Genomic DNA, 17,588 nt, shown 5'->3' with positions numbered 1-17,588 from the left:
CTGTCACCCAAGCTTGCAAGTTTGCTACCCACTGCTGGTGACGTGTGACACGTGACTTTTGTTCAATAAAAGGAAGTCTATCACTTATCCTGTGCACGGGTTGTCTTCTTGAATTGCAATTTGTTGTCTATATTAGTTCTTTTGTTGCATCTCAGATTAGGAATGGCTATCATAGTTGACATCATTTAACCATATTGCACAAATGTAGATATGTACTTGCAATATGTGGCCACCATAAGTATAAATAGAAGTTAATAATTCAAGAATAGTGCCTTTGAATGGCGGGACAGCCATGAAATGTAGCTACAAGGTACCGGCGCTGTAAGTAGCACTGTTCGTGCAGAATATAGTTGAACTCAACTACTTTCAAACATCACTGTTTTTGTCTGCATTTGTATAGCTCCAATTCCTGTGAACAACACAAATCTGGTGGAAGAGTGGCTTGCACCTGCAGTTGGACCCAATGAATAGCCAAATCTCTGCACGTTTTCATGTTATTAGCATATTATTAGAGGCGGTCATTCTTGTAGTAGCCTGTTTGCCCAGTGTAGAAGCCACTACGGGTGTCAGGATGTTGTACACATCTTCGGCTTTGCAGGGGACACAGCATCTGGCACATAGTTTGTCACAGGCCATGTCTTTGGGGCAAGTTGGGTTTACTCACTTGCAAAGGGAGAACCAAGCTTGTTGGATAAGAATTAAATCGCCTGTACACTCAGTGACCTTCATTTTGTGTGACATATATGGTTATTGCTACCCTTGCTTTATGCACTTCTTGTCCGACAGCAGTCTTGCTTTTGAAACACTCGGGACAGCTTTCAGCAAGCTGGACAGGAATAGCACTGAAAAACCAGCAGATGTTAATTGTCGCACTTGTCATGTGAAACTTCATACAGTATGATGAGGGCGGAAATTAATGAGGGTGTTCCACAAGGCCTTGTAGCGCATGTCATGAGTTTGGAGCAACGTGATGTATAGCACTTTTCTGATCGCATACTATAGGTTCAGCAGGTGTGGCCATGGTTTAAGTGCAGTGCAAGGTCAAGAAAACAGATATCTATGAGCAGCACCCTGGTAAAGGAGACGCTGAGAAAACTAATGGGAAGCCTGTTGTACATCTAATTGACCAAGTTGCTGAATTATGGGGTTTTACGTGCCAAAACCACTTTCTGATTATGAGGCACGCCGTAGTGGAGGACTCCGGAAATTTCCACCACCTGGGGTTCTTTAACGTGCACCTAAATCTAAGTACACGGGTGTTTTCGCATTTCGCCTCCATCGAAATGCGGCCACCGTGGCTGGGATTCGATCCCGTGACCTCGTGCTCAGCAGCCCAACACCATGCCACTGAGCAACCACGGCGGGTGACCAAGTTGCTGGCTTCATCAGGCAAAGGGTGATAAAGAGAAGGAAGTCATCAACACATCAGAATGTTTTTGCATATAGACACTGCTAAGGTTCTCAGGCACGCCAACAAGTCTTAGTGCGCAGGCTATGCATGACCAACTACATATGCCTTCTGTTTGGACAAAGAACTGCTCATTGTAACTGGATGAAGATGGAGTGGACAGAAATAAATGGCAGCTCCATTAATCTGGTTTCACTGGCATCAACACTGATTTGTAAGTGCGCATCGCCATACTCCACAATGCCTTCTTGGGTGACATCAACAAGGACCAGCTTGAGGCAAAGGGTAATAGACATCTTTACAAGCTAAAAATGCATGCATGCATGGAGAGCACTTTGTGTACAAAAAGTAGGCACTTCCACAGGAACTGGAAAAGGAACATATTATTGACAGTGGGCAAAGACAAGCTTCTCTGCTACTATACACCCAGCATTGTTGCCATGTAACGACATCTGAAACAATCCCTCTCAAAGAGGAAATCATCTTTGTGTATCCATAAAGAGGGTAGCAGGCAAAGCCCCTTCAACAATGATGCCAGCTTCAAAAGGCCCACTTGCACATCCTGAATGCTTCCTTCTTAGACTTTGCTGGGTGCAAGCACTCTACTGTCCAAATGTTGTCATTGAGAGCACTGTTCGTTTGGTTGCAATACAGTTCTGAAGTGATTGCAACAAATTTCCCTTCCTAGTTGGTCTGGAGGCCTACGGTGCTCATGAAGCAACACCATGAGATAAGCAAGGTGACAGGATGCCTCCAAGCCCTTGTTTGTTTATCACACTGTTTTGTTAGTAACAACCATGAGATCTGAGACCAACAAGCTCACGTTCGGCACTCTAATGGTTATTGTGGAGGATCCATAATAAAAAGCACAAAACAGAAAACTCAACAGAAAGGATAAGGCAACATTTAACACTTAGTATTGCTGCAGCCCACCCCCTTTTAGTCTGGTCATGCTACATTTTTTTCTATAGATAGGCATGAACTTATCCTGTGCGCAGCTTACTGCAGAGAGCATAGGTGATGTTCCCAATCGGTGTCCGATGTTTATATAGACTATGTGCTGGCTCAAAGAGGATCGAAACACTGCAATGGAAGCTTCTAGTAGAAAAGGTACCTCGAAGAAAAAAAAAACTGTGCTACAACCATCTTGGCAACATCTTGTCCTCTTAATAAAGATTGTGCTTCCGTATCAACTTCAGCCCTCCAGTTTAGAGTAAGTACCAGTGCACTTATGAACAACGAATCAGTTCTCAAAGAGCACGTGCAGTCCAGCCAGAAGCATAGGCATGAATCCGCATTGTGCTCCTGCATTGAAGGTGAATAATGCATTACAATATGGCGAATGTGCCTTAGTAAGCTTCCTGGCAATATGAATTTGTAATGTACAAAGAATTGTCAATAAAGCTTACCAAGAGCACAGATGCACTTGCAAATTATATCACAATTGAAAATAATGAGTAAACCTATGTGCCCTTTCCACTCTTATTATGCTTTACTGCACGATGCTACACCCCTGTATTGCGGTGTAGCAAGCTACGAAAGAAACGTTGCATAATTGAGCTTTTTAAGATTACCTTTTTCGCAATACTCCTATGTACTGCGGTGAAGCATACTAAAGGGGAAAGGGGCCACTGTCACTGGACATAAAAAGAGTTCTTTAATTATACACTCGCGCAACCGCCGCCTCTCAGGTCGCCTGAGTGGACATACTATGCTGGGTGATAGCGGTCCCCTCCCACTTTTAGTATCCTTCAGCGCGCAACTAAAATGTACTGCGGCGAAGAAGCAGTACATTTGTACTCCATGGGTGAATAAACAAATGGTTTTTACAACAGTACAGAAATAAACGCGCACCATGCATCAGTCTACCACATGGAAGAGGGTCGCAACAAAAGGTAGCTGATTCACACAGGCTGTGTAGCCCGCTTATCAGTCGTAAAGGCTATTATGGGAAATTCAAAATTTCAGACACACAGAAATATGTTTATATGTTTACGTTTATGTTTAAGACTGCCAGAACTTCCACAATAGGAAGTAATTTACAACACACAAATGCAAACAACACAGACATATGCCTTGTTTTCAACTCGGTCATCATGCAAATGACACATAGCACGGAAAAACGCGAAAATGCTGTGTGTTAGCATCGTAAACTTCATACTAGGCAAGGAGCACACCACAATCGCGCGACAGCCGCTAATGAGACCAAAACGGGAGCACATATCTGTGAACGTGCAAATGGAGACCCCTAAGCCACTCTGCTCCTCCACCACCCCCCGCTGCACGGCTGCACCACTCGTTTCAAGCACAGCACACTTAATTGTGTACACAATCAGCGCTGAACAGTGCATGGGCGATCGACGCAGTCGCATTTACATGACTTGTAGCGAGCAGCACATCCCTCAATGTCCGTTAAGCAAAGTCGGACACGGCGACGCCACATCGCGGTTCGCAGAACTTCGCTGCCGAGGCGCTAGAAGCACGGGTCACAAGGCAGATTCTGTACTGCCAGAGCTCACCGAGGCGAAAGTCGCACTGCCGCACCACCACTACTCGCGGCTTTCCGCCAAGTAACACAGAACCTACCACCAACACACAAGCAACGCAAGCACGATCACATAAGCAACGTCGAACAACGCACGGTCCGCGCGAGCCGGAGAACGAACATGCCGAGAACGAACACGCCACGGCGTCGCTCGGCGCCACCATCATGCCTTCTCAAAAACCGTAAACAATCCTGTCCCTAGGCACCTATTATCAGGTCACGTGAGGGATTTTTGTACGGAGAGCACCGGGAACGAGAGTTATCGCTTGGCGCCGTTGCTAGGAGTGACATCACGGCGTCCCGCAGGCTCGTAAGCCAATAGCGTGGTGCTGCGGTTGCCATGCGTTGTACCTTCTGGATATTCCAAATACGCGACGCCGACGCTCGCCACAGGAACGGGCGCCTAAGAGCTGCGTTCTAAAAAGAGGTGAAAGGCAGTTAACCAGAATAAAGTCCAGTTGGCTTACTCTGCAAAGGGGGATGGGGTAAGGACAGAAAAGATAAGAAAACAAAAGAATACCCAAAGCATCTGTTTCTGGTCAGTGATCCCGCCTATCCTTCGCAATGTGGCATCTTGAATACAATACTTCCTGCAAGCATGCATCGGATAGAAGTGGCTCGTTGTCTTACTCCTTTTGCTCGCTACCTTAATGGGGATTTTTCCACTTGTGAAGAATCGTGGTGGTTGTAGCATGGCTGCATATTTCTGTGCACACAGAATCTTTTGCGTATATAAAACCTCTGTATATTTTCTTCTCTATTTCACGAAGTAGTAATGCTTCTGTTATTTCTGATATCTCTACTGATTCCTTCAGGACCGCAATAAAGTTATCTATCTATCTATCTATCTATCTATCTATCTATCTATCTATCTATCTATCTATCTATCTATCTATCTATCTATCTATCTATCTATCTATCTATCTATCTATCTATCTATCTATCTATCTATCTATCTATCTATCTATCTATCTATCTATCTATCTATCTATCTATCTATCTATCTATCTATCTATCTATCTATCTATCTATCTATCTATCTATCTATCTATCTATCTATCTATCTATCTATCTATCTATCTATCTATCTATCTATCTATCTATCTATCTATCTATCTATCTATCTACTGAACCGATTGCCTTTTCGTACAGAGGCATCATCCTTCTCCACAGTCCCAGTTACGTTAAGCGATAGCTTTCTTTGGATAAAAGAAATAAAAGTTCCCTTTTATCGGCAAGGTTTACCATGGTTGCTGAGGAACGCGTTCGTCATTGAAATCTACAGCGTGTCTCTAATCATAATTTGCAAGCTATCGCTTACCAAGATGTCAACGCAGATTGGTTCTGCTGGGATTTTTTATTCCCCACCAAAAGCCTGAATTTGCACTTCCTTGACGGCTTCCAGGTTGGCTTGTTTTTTTCCTGAGAATCGAAAAATAAATTAATACTGAAAGATTGAAAACAAATTAGACAGCGGTTTCGTAGGGTTCTGTTTACCTTCAGTTGTTCTTCGAACTCATCTCCAGGCTGCCTCTGGGTTTGGGCTCTTGGCGTATCCGTTGCATTCCGGACAACACCGACTGCAATCAAAGGACATGTTAACCTGGCCGGAGGCAAGGAAACCAAGCATACCCTTTAAAAGGGTAAGTGCACAGTGGCAACTGCTAGGCAACTTAGCGGCGCTATGTTGTTGACTTTGCGAATAATTTTGTTTCTTGAAGCAAACGTGGTTATATTGCTTGTCAGCGAGTCTTCTGTTAGGCTCCTTGTTTCATCATGCCTTTCTTGTCTGTTGCGACATATTCATCTGAAAAAAAAAGCAAACACTTTAGAGAAATAGCTGATAATATGCAATTTGATAGTGCACACGTTTACAACGATATGTAGTAATCATATTGATTCTGCAGGGATTGCACATTATTACTATATTCCTAGGCTACCATTACATGGATGGGACAGGATAGCGCATCACATCATCTTCTTAGCACCGCGTGTTCAAGTAAGTTGGTATAATGGCGCTAGGAAGGTGCATCGCTCAATGCGGCAGGGACAGTCTCCTTTAGCGAATCCAAAGCCGTATTTACATGATGAATGCAGCAGTACACAGAGTCGCATCGTAACCTTAGCGCGTCGAATTCGTCTAAAGTATTAGTCAAATTGTTTCTACAAGAAAAACCTGTAGTGCTGGGAAGGCACATCTCTGCTCAGCAGGGCATGAACATGGGGCGCTATAACGTAAAGCTATTGCAAACTTTACAATCCAATCCTGCAATCAGCCCTCCGCGATTGGTCACTCCACTTCGCCTGTTTGTCATGCGACGTCAAGAAAACCGCAATAGCTACCAATCTGATATGACGTGTACACACTGATTATGCATGATTCGACCGAACAAAAGAAAAATTATTTCCGATTCGATGCCTTTTCTTCATTAACCCTCTGCTATTGGTCAAAAGGTTTCAGGCTGCACCCACCTGACCTGTCTGTCACTCGACGTCATAAACGGCAAAAACTCATTGTGTCAAAGTGACGTGTACGCGTTAAAGATGCATTATTAAAATGCCGAACAAAACTGAATTTTTCTCTGAATAGCCGCAGGCTGCCCCGTTCCGAAAGGAATAAAAGATGGCTGCCGCCGATCGCTCAGGCACTGGCTATACTCGCACATGTCGGAGGGCATGGGTTTATTTGCGTATAACAAAACTTTTTGCGTGGTCATATAACGTTATCGATACCTTTTGGCGCGTATACGACACCGCTATGCCAACTCTTCTTTGCTGACAATCCGTTTTAGTGGCACGTTTAAACTTCCGTTGCACGCCGCCGTGATTTTAGAGAAGCCACGGCAAGCTAAATAAGGGAAGCGGACCAATCGCAGCTACCGGCACCTCCCTCTTCATCCGGTTATCTATGTTGAGTGCACTGGCTCGGCACCATCGAAATCCTCCCCACTTTAGCGTGCTCCTCGCCTCTTGCCAGCCAATTAGATATGAAAAACAGCGCAATGTAGGCAATGTTATTCCTTTTGAAAGCAAACAAAAGTGACCTGGTCATCTCCACCTCCAGGCCACGTCCAGGCCACGTCCCACCGTAGACGGTACAGAAGGGTATCTATTGTACGGTCAATTTTTGTGTTCACGGAAACCCGTAGCGTACGGGCCTCTTTTTTCTCTCGTTGAACCACATATCTTCAGACAGCGCACTACACAGCCTACGTAGAACGCTCTTGGCGTCAAACTGGATGGATTCCAGATGGGTCATTGCATTCAAGCAGCGAGAATCATCGTGTTGATAAAGTGCTAGAAGAGTATCTTCGATAAAGCTGGGGTACATACGTGGAACATGGGCAAACGCCGTCTGAGCTGGATGCACAGGCGGTGTTTGCCGGCTTCTCGTGAGACTATATCTCCACGAGGTACTACGATTATGTATATCTTTACGTGTGCCTGATTTCGTATGCTGGGTGTGTGTGGATCTAGTGCATCCAGGGCACTCAAAAAGTGTAAATGACTTTTCAAAAGAATCAAGTTGCCGGGTTTTATATCTGCCATCAACTTTGCAAGCTGTCAGTAACGACTTAATGATGCGAATCACATCAATATTAAATTATGGGGTCTTACGGGCCAAACCTGCGATATGATTATGAGGCACACCGTACTGGGGGGCTGCGGAATAACTTGGAACACCTGGGGTCTTTTAACGTGCAACTAAATCTAAGTAGACGTGTGTTTTCGCATTTCGCCCCCATCGAAATGCGGCCGCCGTGGCCGGGATTCAGTTCCGCGACCTCGTGCTGAGCAGCCCAACACCATAGCCACTAAGAAACCACGGTGGGTTGCACGTCAATATCAAGGCACCCGGGTTTATTTAAAGTGTACCGAATTCAGTGATCAGGAAGCGGGCGTCTTCTAAAAAAGACTATGAACGATATTGGGCAAAATTCACTCGCCGAGCATTATACGTATTTCCGGCACGTCTTTATTGGAATCACTGAAAATTTTCGCAACATAATGAACTATATTGCTGCTTACCAAAGACAACTTACTTAACTCCGTTAAACCGTATTTTTCAGTGTAGAACCGTCGTTCAATTCCGGCATCGGCGGCCGCATTTTGATTGGGGCGAAATGCAAGACGCGTCTGTACTTAAATTTATGCGCGCGTTAAAGTGCTCCAAGGAGTCAAAATTAATTCCCAAGCAACGGCGTGCCTCAATATTAGCTTGTGGTTTTGGCACGTAAGACCTCAGAACTTATATACTCGACTTAAGTGTGAAAGGAGGCAAAACTTAGTTTTTTTTTTGCTCTCGAATAAACATAATAATATTCACATGAATGCTTTCACTGTTTTCTCACCCACATATCAATCACATCTCAAACAACCCCAGGTGGTGAAAATAATCTGGAGTCCCCTACTACAACGTGACTTGACCTACTACAACGTCCCCTACTACTACAACGTCCCCTACTACAACGTGACCTACTACAACGTGACTACTACGTGAAGGACAGACTTTCTTTTTTAATTTTAGTTAATTGTTTTGAGCTTTTGTTCTTTTACTGATGCATATACGTCCTCGCGTGTACGATCGCCGATCAATAAAACAGGAACAATCATTACAAAGTAAGGCACCTTTAGCAAGTAAAAACTGGCGAGTAGTACCTCGCACCACAACTTATTCGGTCAGAACAGGAGGTATAAGCCTCGCGCTAAGCATGCAAGCCGAAATCGTGCTGTCATTACTGGATTACATTAAGGCTCCTGCAGGCACGAACGTACCCTAACCCGGTCATCATGAATAAAATTAATCTGGACTGCGGGGTTTCAGTCTATTGTAGTAAGTGTGGGGGTTTGCTCGATTTAGAACACATGCTTTGGCGCTGTTTGGCGTTGGCCGGTGATGGTTCTCGAGGTGAGCAGTGGTGGCAGCGGATGCTGCACAGTGAAGTGCTGGCGGACCAAATCAGGGCTGACCGGAGGGCCCGTGTGACGGCAGAGGGGCTCGGCCTCTCTGTACCGGCGTGGGAGCGGCCCGCATCAGTCCCAGACTGATCCCTCAGGACCTAAATAAAGTTCTTCATACCATAACATACTGGAAGTGGTGAAAGCGGAAACAAAAGAATGAATGCTTCGAAAGAATGAATCCTCACTAGTTCGTGTTTCAATTGTCCGCGGTGCACCTCTGAAACTTATTCGGTCAGCAACACGCCCGCCTATCCCTTTTTCTCCACACTCGCAAATACTAAAGATCGTTCCAGATTTTCTACGCTATACAATCAGAATATTAGAAGCGATAAGATGATGTATTTTCTTTCTTTTTGTCTTCTATGTTGTGGGGAAAATGCAATTAAAAATTTTGTTCTAGAAGAGATGATTGTTCGACTGCTGCAAGTGAAGCGCAAGAAACTGGGACATACGGAGGGTAGAACGCATGCGATTCATGCGCTACACATGAGCTACAACACATGTGCAACATGGTCTCACATACGCATTGCACCGTCATAGAGGCATTAGAATTACATGCATTGCTGCCGGTAATGGCTGCTGCCCCTTACGCGGACGAGTCCCCTCATCGGAACGCTGGCTCTAGCGTTATCCTCGTTCGATTAGTGTTGATCACTTCAAGTCTCCATCATTTTGTGAATCTCTTTCTTGTTTTAATACCGGTAATAATCGTATATGACAATTCGTGTACGTACAATTTGCGGTGCGAATGTTTTAAGTGTAGTGGTTGAGCCACTGAGCATATTCTCATACAATGAACACCAGGCTTGAATGCCAAGAGCACCACTCAATGCATGCTTTAAGGCGTCGGCCATCTGATGGTAAGCTTTCTTTGGAGGCTTTTTCTGTGACCGCCACAAGAAACAAATGGAGGTGACGTGGAGTCCATGAGATCTCGTTAAGGTTGTAGTAGTGCTGATTCCTCTAAAATGGCTAATAACAAAGTCATTAAAAGATTACCTTAATTATATTTGTAGTCGGCGGTTCTTGCGGACGGGTTCTGCGCACCATCATCTACGCCTCTCTTGTTTCCATGGAATTCTGTTGTATTTATTAAATTCGAGTTTACAACTGCTGCTAACGTAATATGAATTGCACTTCGTTATCGCGCTCAAACTCAGTCGTACAATGTCCTTCTATGCTATCTCTCAACAACTCTATTAAGCGCAATGAAAGCACTATCGCTTCAGCGAATCAGGAAAGAGGGCCAGCATGCATCTTCCTGAAAATAGAACTGCTTAACCACTACCACGTGACTTAACTTCTTCTTCTGTGATTCTTAACGCAATCCAGACACTGCGTGCACACAACGTATTACGGCAAACAAGAGATAAGCCATGCCTGAGGCTCTGACCGATGATTATTTAGCGCGATTAGGAGCGTTTTGGTTAGTGCAAAGCGTTGCTGAGACAAATTACAGGGATGAAGTTCATGTACAAAACTTGCTAGGAAGGCGTAGAAGACTCTGGCAGGGTTACCACGTGTGCATGATAATACGCACTCATCTTTGTGCGGCAGACATATTAATATTTCTCCTATTCAATTCTGTCGTTGAGCTAAGTTGATATTTCTATTTTGAGTAGCACCAAATACAGCCGCTGGAAGATCAGGTACTAATAGTGGCACCTATTCCTTGACAGCGACCTTCCCCTCTTTTGCGTTATCCAGTTGGCTCCATAAGTATTGCTGCCTTAGGCACGGCAAATGAGCACCAAAAACTGTTAAACGTGATCAGCACGGTCAAGAAGTGACACTTGTAAAGCCGAAGCCACAGTCGAACATTTGCATCTGTATCCAAATATGAGGTACAAGTACGTTGCAAATATTTATCGATAACGCTACACGCTAACCAGCTCATGTGTAGAGTTCTCACAGCAATCCATGTTTTGTACAGAATCATTCCATAGGCATTCGCATGTCGTTGTGCATCACATAGTCCGATCGCGTATGGTTCGTATTGTTGTAGCACGAGTTGTTTTTGCAGATTTTCCAAGCGGCACGTCACTGATGGTACACAGCGTATGAAAGAGACGATCGCTGCGACGATGGTGAATCACGGACGCCACTTACGAAGCAGAAATTTTGTTGTTGCAGGGCCTAGTTAGAGTAGGTGGTAACATCCGCATTATATGCTAATTGTTTCTTCTGAATTCGCTTAACAAGTGGCTTCTTCGATAAAATAGAGAAGCGAAGCCCATGATAACACACCCCAAAAAACCTTGCGAATTGTGCCAGGCCACTTTGAAAATTATAAAGCGAGTTTCGTACACGTTTAAGCTTCAGTCATGACTTTTGCAGTGAAAATACACCTTGCTTACTATATATTGATAAAGCTAGTAGTATGTACGGCAGTGTGTTTACGAACCAGAAGAAGTTTTCGCATGTTCTTTAGAAGGTGATGCTTAACCATTACACTAACATATACCCATCACCGTTCCTTCTTAGGCCTGCGGATGGAAGCAAATTTATATGACGAAGCTACCACAAGAACTGACACATTGTCTTCGCCGCCACAGCAACAAAACAGGCTCCTGAACAAAATTAACGATACGAGTGTATATATATATATATATATATATATATATATGAAGGAAGTAGTTCTTCGGACAAGGTGCTTAATAAATTGGAAGAAGTGTGGACGCACGTAGAAAAGCAAAACCATTTAATTTCCTCGTTTCGGCCGGGGTGCGTCCGAAATGTCGAAGTTAAGTATTTTTGCCTTTCCACGTGCGCCTGCACTTTCAATGAGCGGTGGCGCTGGCTAATGCTCCCAGGGTTAGTTCTCGTATAGTAAAATATGAATACCACAGAAAGTGGATGGGAAAACGGCGCTCCGGTAGCTCCGTTGGTAAGAATATTGCGCGCGTAATGAGACGACAGGCGCTCGTATCCCACCTGGGGCCAGTTGTATTTTCATCTACTGTAATTTCCATTTATTTACCATTTTTTAAATTCTATTAGAAAGTATAAGTAATTTACCCTATGTTCTCCTTGGCGTCTGTTTCTTGGCTTATATATATATATATATATATATATATATATATATATATATATATAGCTCCAACACCCTCACACCATCAAGAAAACCTTTTCTTACGAAGGTACAGGTGCGAGAAGAGGAAAAATTGACTACAGGTATGGTTACCGCACGAGGGCGTGTAACCAGAAAGCTTCTCGCAAGTGGCAGCATCACCTCAGTGGTAGGCATTCGGGCACTTTCCAGTCACGAACGCGATTGGCAGGATAACGAGGGGATTGGCGTGACAATGGCCACCTCTGGACGACACTTACGTATAAGAGAAGTTTGTGAATACGAGATCAAAACCAGATATTAGTTATCGAAACTCGCTTAATAGCTTTCGTGGGATTTTCAAACCTGAAACAGACTGCACACCCTCTTATCCGATTACCTCTTGGCAAGACAGGATCGGCTAACAAATAGTTGCAATACCATACAAACCGATAAGGGGAATCGTAGAATTACGAAAGCACTTTCTACTTTCAAATACTTAACCTGCTGCTGCATTCTCGGCACTTATTTTTTTTTTAATCGTTTTCATCAAGTCAGCGCACGGGGCAGTAAGTTGAGATAGAAAGCGGTGCTCTCCGCAGCATAGGCCCAACGTCGCATAGCGCACGCATAGCGTCTACTGTATCTTGGGTCACCGATGAGCCCGCCGTTGCACAGTTGCAGCTGGTCAACAGCCGCGTCTTGTATCTCTCACGCGGCCCTGAGCCCGCTTCGGGCGGCCACACGCCTTCGTTTGCGTGTTCCTGGCGGGGCGAGCTTAAAGGCTACGCGTCCGTAGATTAGCTTAAGGTACGTGCACCGGATTGCCTGCTATCTCCCTGAGTAGGTGCTCTACATGCACCTTGTTTCTTTCCGAGACATATCCCCGAGTTGATGGGCGAAGCTAGAGCACTGCGGGAGATTAACGCAATCTCGGCCGGCACGGCCTCGGAATAAATTTGAATTTCCGGGCAATCAAAGTGCGCAGCGCCACCATCGGACGCGGCACGCAGCCGGGCAGCGCGGCAGCAAGAAGAAGAGGGAGTAGCGAAACAGAGTAGACGGCGGCCGGTCTCCTTACGATTGCGGCTCGTGTCCTCCTTCGGAGGAGGGAGTGGAAATGAGTAGACGAGAGTCGTCGCCGCCGCCGTATACCCGTCGTGGCCTGCGTTGGCCGGCGGGAGGTGGTGTTCCCCTGTTTACCTTTCCATGCTCCTTCTCGCGTAGGTCCGGCGCGTGCGTGTGAGTACGGAGGAGAACGACCCTTCTCTTTTGCGTGAGCGCGTCATTCTTGCGGCCTGTGTTCCTCAGCCTATAAGCACGCCTTCCCCCTGCACAAACGCGCCAACGCAGAGGTAGCAGGGAAGACAATATATATATATATATATATATATATATATATATATATATATATATATATATATATATATATATATATATATATATATATATATATATATATATATATATATGACCGAAAGGAAGTTTGATGTCCCACTCAAAGCCAGGAGACCCGGGGAAACAAAAGGGAAGAGGCCGTAAAGCCCCACCAGTGCAGTTCTTAGTTCTTGTGATAGCAGGAGACGACATTGCCGCCCTGCTCTGAGCGCACGCGTCCGAGTGATAAGGGTCCCGCGCCCGGTGCCCGTGCTTCTTATTTTACAGCCTCGCGCTGCAGGCCGTGTGTGCGTGTGTTCCGTGTCTGGCCGTGCGAGGACGCATGGAAACAATATCCGCACAAGTACACACACATGTATCCAAATGACAGCGCAGGGGAGTAAAGAAAGCGGCGAGGAGAAACAAAACTGAACTGCCGGTGCGTCTTATTGCGCAGAACTGATTGGAAGTCGTGCCGCTGTGCGAAGAAGAAGGGAGCTTGCTTCTTCTGCGACGTGGCTTTGTCGGTGGCGCTGTTTGGCGGGGGACGGACCTTTGTGCGTCGCTATTTATTTTCAGCTGAGCGATGGCGTTCGACGGCGTCGCCGGTCTGGGTTTCATGAGGTGGGCGCTGTTTGTTCGCTGGCACCCACTTAAGCGTCACCTTCGGCCGCCCTTTGGCTAGGAACAATCCTGCTCCTTCGCAAGCACCTCACCGAAGTCGATGCGATTCCTACGCAGAACGATAGCGAATCCAGCATGATTTTGTTGCAGATGATCGATTAGGCTAACTTTTCTTCACAGTGGTTGACTTTTATATATGCTAAATGTGTTTCGTGCGCACATTACTTAGAGCGCGCCAGTATGCCGCAGCGCATATATAAACCTCTTTTTGCTACTTATATTCTCGTGCACCACTCACTTGTTTTTTCTTCAAATTTTTTTGTTGGATATCTAGTGGGGGTGTAGTGGTGGTATTTCATTGGAATAAACATGATCTTTAAACTACATTGTATAGAAGACTAAAGACCATTTCTTTTTCTTTGGCATCCATTGCTGTACAATCTGTCAGTCCTTAAAGAAAATAGCACATGTTTGTTCTTGAAGGGCCATATGTTGCACTTCTATGTGAGGCAATATAGTTAGCACACACATACACACAAACTTTCATACTCTTATAACCTCATATACAGCGAGTGCCACCTCCAGTGAACAGACCTCCAGGGAATGCTGACCAACAAAATAGGGCATTGAGCGTCCGTCTCTTTTGCAAAATCAAACAATAAATCTCAAGGTAAAATATGAGATATAATGGCAGCTCAAAAGTGTTTATAAAGCACAAAGGCCTCTTATAAAATAGCGCTTAATATTCAGCGGTTTCCTTGATTTTCTTGCTTATTGTTACCCGATTCGTGGATAACAGGGTAATGTGCGACCGAATGCTGCGGCTTATATAGCCCGAAATTTTGTCCGGCAAGATAGTGCCAGGGAGTGCACCTCTATTCTGCGCAATCAAAGACTAAATGTAATAATAAAATATGCATATACAATGGGGCCTCATAGGTATCTCAATAGCACACATACGTCTTAATAGAATGGCGTATGATAGGCAGCGGCTTCTCTTGAATTTCTTATATTCGGCCTACCCAATTCTTGGGTATATTATATACCACACAGTATCTTGCCAACCTTGGTCCATCCCGCAGAATTAGAATTTACCCCTGTGACTCATTGGTGGAAGCGTCAAATGTATTTTCACATTCACTTTTTTTTCAAGTGCCCCGGTAAGGGGTTTTACATAAGGTGACGTATCTCTGCAGGGTAGATAAGCAAGTTCAGTCCCCCTTGTCAACCTACCCGCCTTTCATTAATCTTGTCTCTCTTACTTTCTGTCTCTCTGCATACGCCTCTCTTCACCATTCTCCTATCAACCAGCGTCAAACATCGCCTTCGCCCTTATGGCATCGCTGCGTCGACGGGTCACACTGTACATCGGCCTGACCCATTGTTTGCATTTCGGCATAGCTTATGGAGGGTGTACTGGATAAATATAACATGACATTATAGTTGTGGACCTTGCATTGCATGGAATGTTGGCATGTCAACATGACATGTTGCATTGCATTGCAACATGGCATGTTGAATCTGCATAACTTGCTTTTTCGACTATCGATGTTAATTCGATGCTTTAATGTCGTGCTGCAAAGCAAACGCAGACTGCTTGAGCGCAACAACGTGCCCAGGAATAAAGAGCAGTCGTGAATAATTTGCCTCTTCCTGATATTGATGTTGAAGAAGGCGGCGCGCGAATAATCCACATGTGCAATAATGCTTCTCAACGAAAGCGAATGATTATTTTCTTTGGTCGGCCACGGCGGCCATATTTCGATGGGGGCAATATGCGAAAACACCCCGGTACTTAGATTTAGGTGCACGTTAAGGAACACCAGTTAGTCCAAATTTCCGGAGTCCCCCCCCCCCCCCACAGCATGCCTCATAATCAGAAAGTGGTCTTGGCATGTAAAAGCCCCATAATATAATTTTAAAAATTTTCTTTAGTGGTTAGTTGCAAAAGTGCTGTAAGCGCACAATAGCATGGTCTGTCTGCTGAAGCTCACGTTGCCAGAGTTTTATGCTACATGCTCAGTGAAGTGCAACCGCTATTATTAGATAGCGCATGAGCAGCAGCTGAAATCCGACTGTTGGGAAAATGAGAGAGACTGAGAGATAGATAGACAGATAGATAGATAGATATATATATATATATATATATATATATATATATATATATATATATATATATATATATATATATATATATATAGAGAGAGAGAGAGAGAGAGAGAGAGAGAGAGAGAGGTTTTAATGATATTGTAGAGATTTTAGCCTGGCTGTTCGTCTGACATGCTACTATAGGTCCTGAGTGGTGATTATGATATATACACTGATAAAAACTTAACAGCACCTACAGTCACACACACACATATGCACTACAGAGGTATTTTCAAAGTTTCTTTAAGGCTCGTGGCTCGCAAGAACGGCAGCAGCGATTTCCGCAGGTGGTGCTTTGCCACGGGCCGAGAATGTGCCGCAGTTCCAAGCTTGAGTCGCGTCGCAGGTGTAGTGCTGTAACGCATTGAACTGGGATGCATTCCATCATTTGCGCTCAGCCTGAAAAGAGAAGAGCACGCCTGCAGAAGCAGCTTCAAGTACACTAAGACGGGGACGTGCACTTCGCAATCAGATATGCATCTCTCGATACCGTACACAAAACAATAGCGACGAATGAGAAAATTGTACAGCGTAAAACTGTTTCACCGCATGGTATTTTAACCGCATATAAAAGAACCGCACTCGTGAGCACAGGAAGTAATACCACTGGTAGACGTGGTGGTGGTGGTGGTGGGTTGTAGCAACATGAGGGTTTCGCCCTAGGCCAGTAATTTCTGCATCCGAACGTCTCTTGCCATATTTCACAACATCAAGTAAACCTGGGTCTCCTAATAATGCTAGAAGAAGACGCGAAGCTTTATATTACGTGCTAGCTTTCGGTCGGTAGGGGTTCCACCACATGCGCCCTGCCTAACCAAGCGGTTCGTTCAAGTCCAAACATTACTATACTACTACTACTCGTCCGATCCTCAACTTTTCGATCTTCAGAGTGCGCGGAAGCGTACGTGATCTCATCTGCACCAGTATGAATGAATTCAGTGACTTGTGTCAGAGTGTGAAGTATGGCCGCAACGTATGAGCTGATGACGACAATCACTATCTTGAGTATCTCTGCCACACAGGTGGTGTTTATGACGGCAAAAAGAAGGAGGATAAATCAGAGTCGCAAGATTCAAAGAAGGAAGTCGGTAAGAAATGGGGTAGGTTGTCGTGGCTGCTCAACACATCGGCCAAAGATTAGTTGCCATACAAGCCCCTGAGCTTGTGGCACGAGTGTGACTATACGGTGTGGGCTGTTTTCTTCGAAATACTGTCTACACGTCAACATCTTGCCGCTGCACAGAAAGCATGATTTAGAAAAGAGAACTCAGATGCATAGGTTGATGACTTAGCGGGACAACCTTCAGATGCTTAGGCTTTTGGTGACTTCAGAGCACAAGGTAGGGCACAAGAGCACAAGTTTCTCGCTCTCTGTGCGCTAAACACCGCTACAAATGCTACCAGCACACGACGGCTGATGAAAACGTGCTAAGGTGCGATAGTAAAGGAGTGAATGAATGAGGTCAAATAAGCAT

At 44.9% G+C, this 17,588-nt stretch overlaps 1 long non-coding RNA gene across 1 annotated transcript in view; it reads right to left on the bottom strand.

The window, feature by feature from the left end:
* Nucleotides 1-16,244: 16,244 nt before the first annotated feature.
* The window catches only part of LOC135897964 (uncharacterized), a 139,573-nt gene continuing 138,229 nt past the window's right edge, over nt 16,245-17,588 (bottom strand). The window contains exon 4 of the long non-coding RNA XR_010563214.1: nt 16,245-16,512. This is a non-coding gene — a long non-coding RNA (uncharacterized lncRNA). The remainder of the gene's footprint in view (nt 16,513-17,588) is intronic.

Source organism: Dermacentor albipictus, chromosome 1, assembly GCF_038994185.2.
Source record: "Dermacentor albipictus isolate Rhodes 1998 colony chromosome 1, USDA_Dalb.pri_finalv2, whole genome shotgun sequence".
Classification (NCBI taxonomy): domain Eukaryota; kingdom Metazoa; phylum Arthropoda; class Arachnida; order Ixodida; family Ixodidae; genus Dermacentor; species Dermacentor albipictus.
Note: the sequence above shows the minus strand (reverse complement) of the source record. Positions and strands in the feature narration are given on the sequence as shown.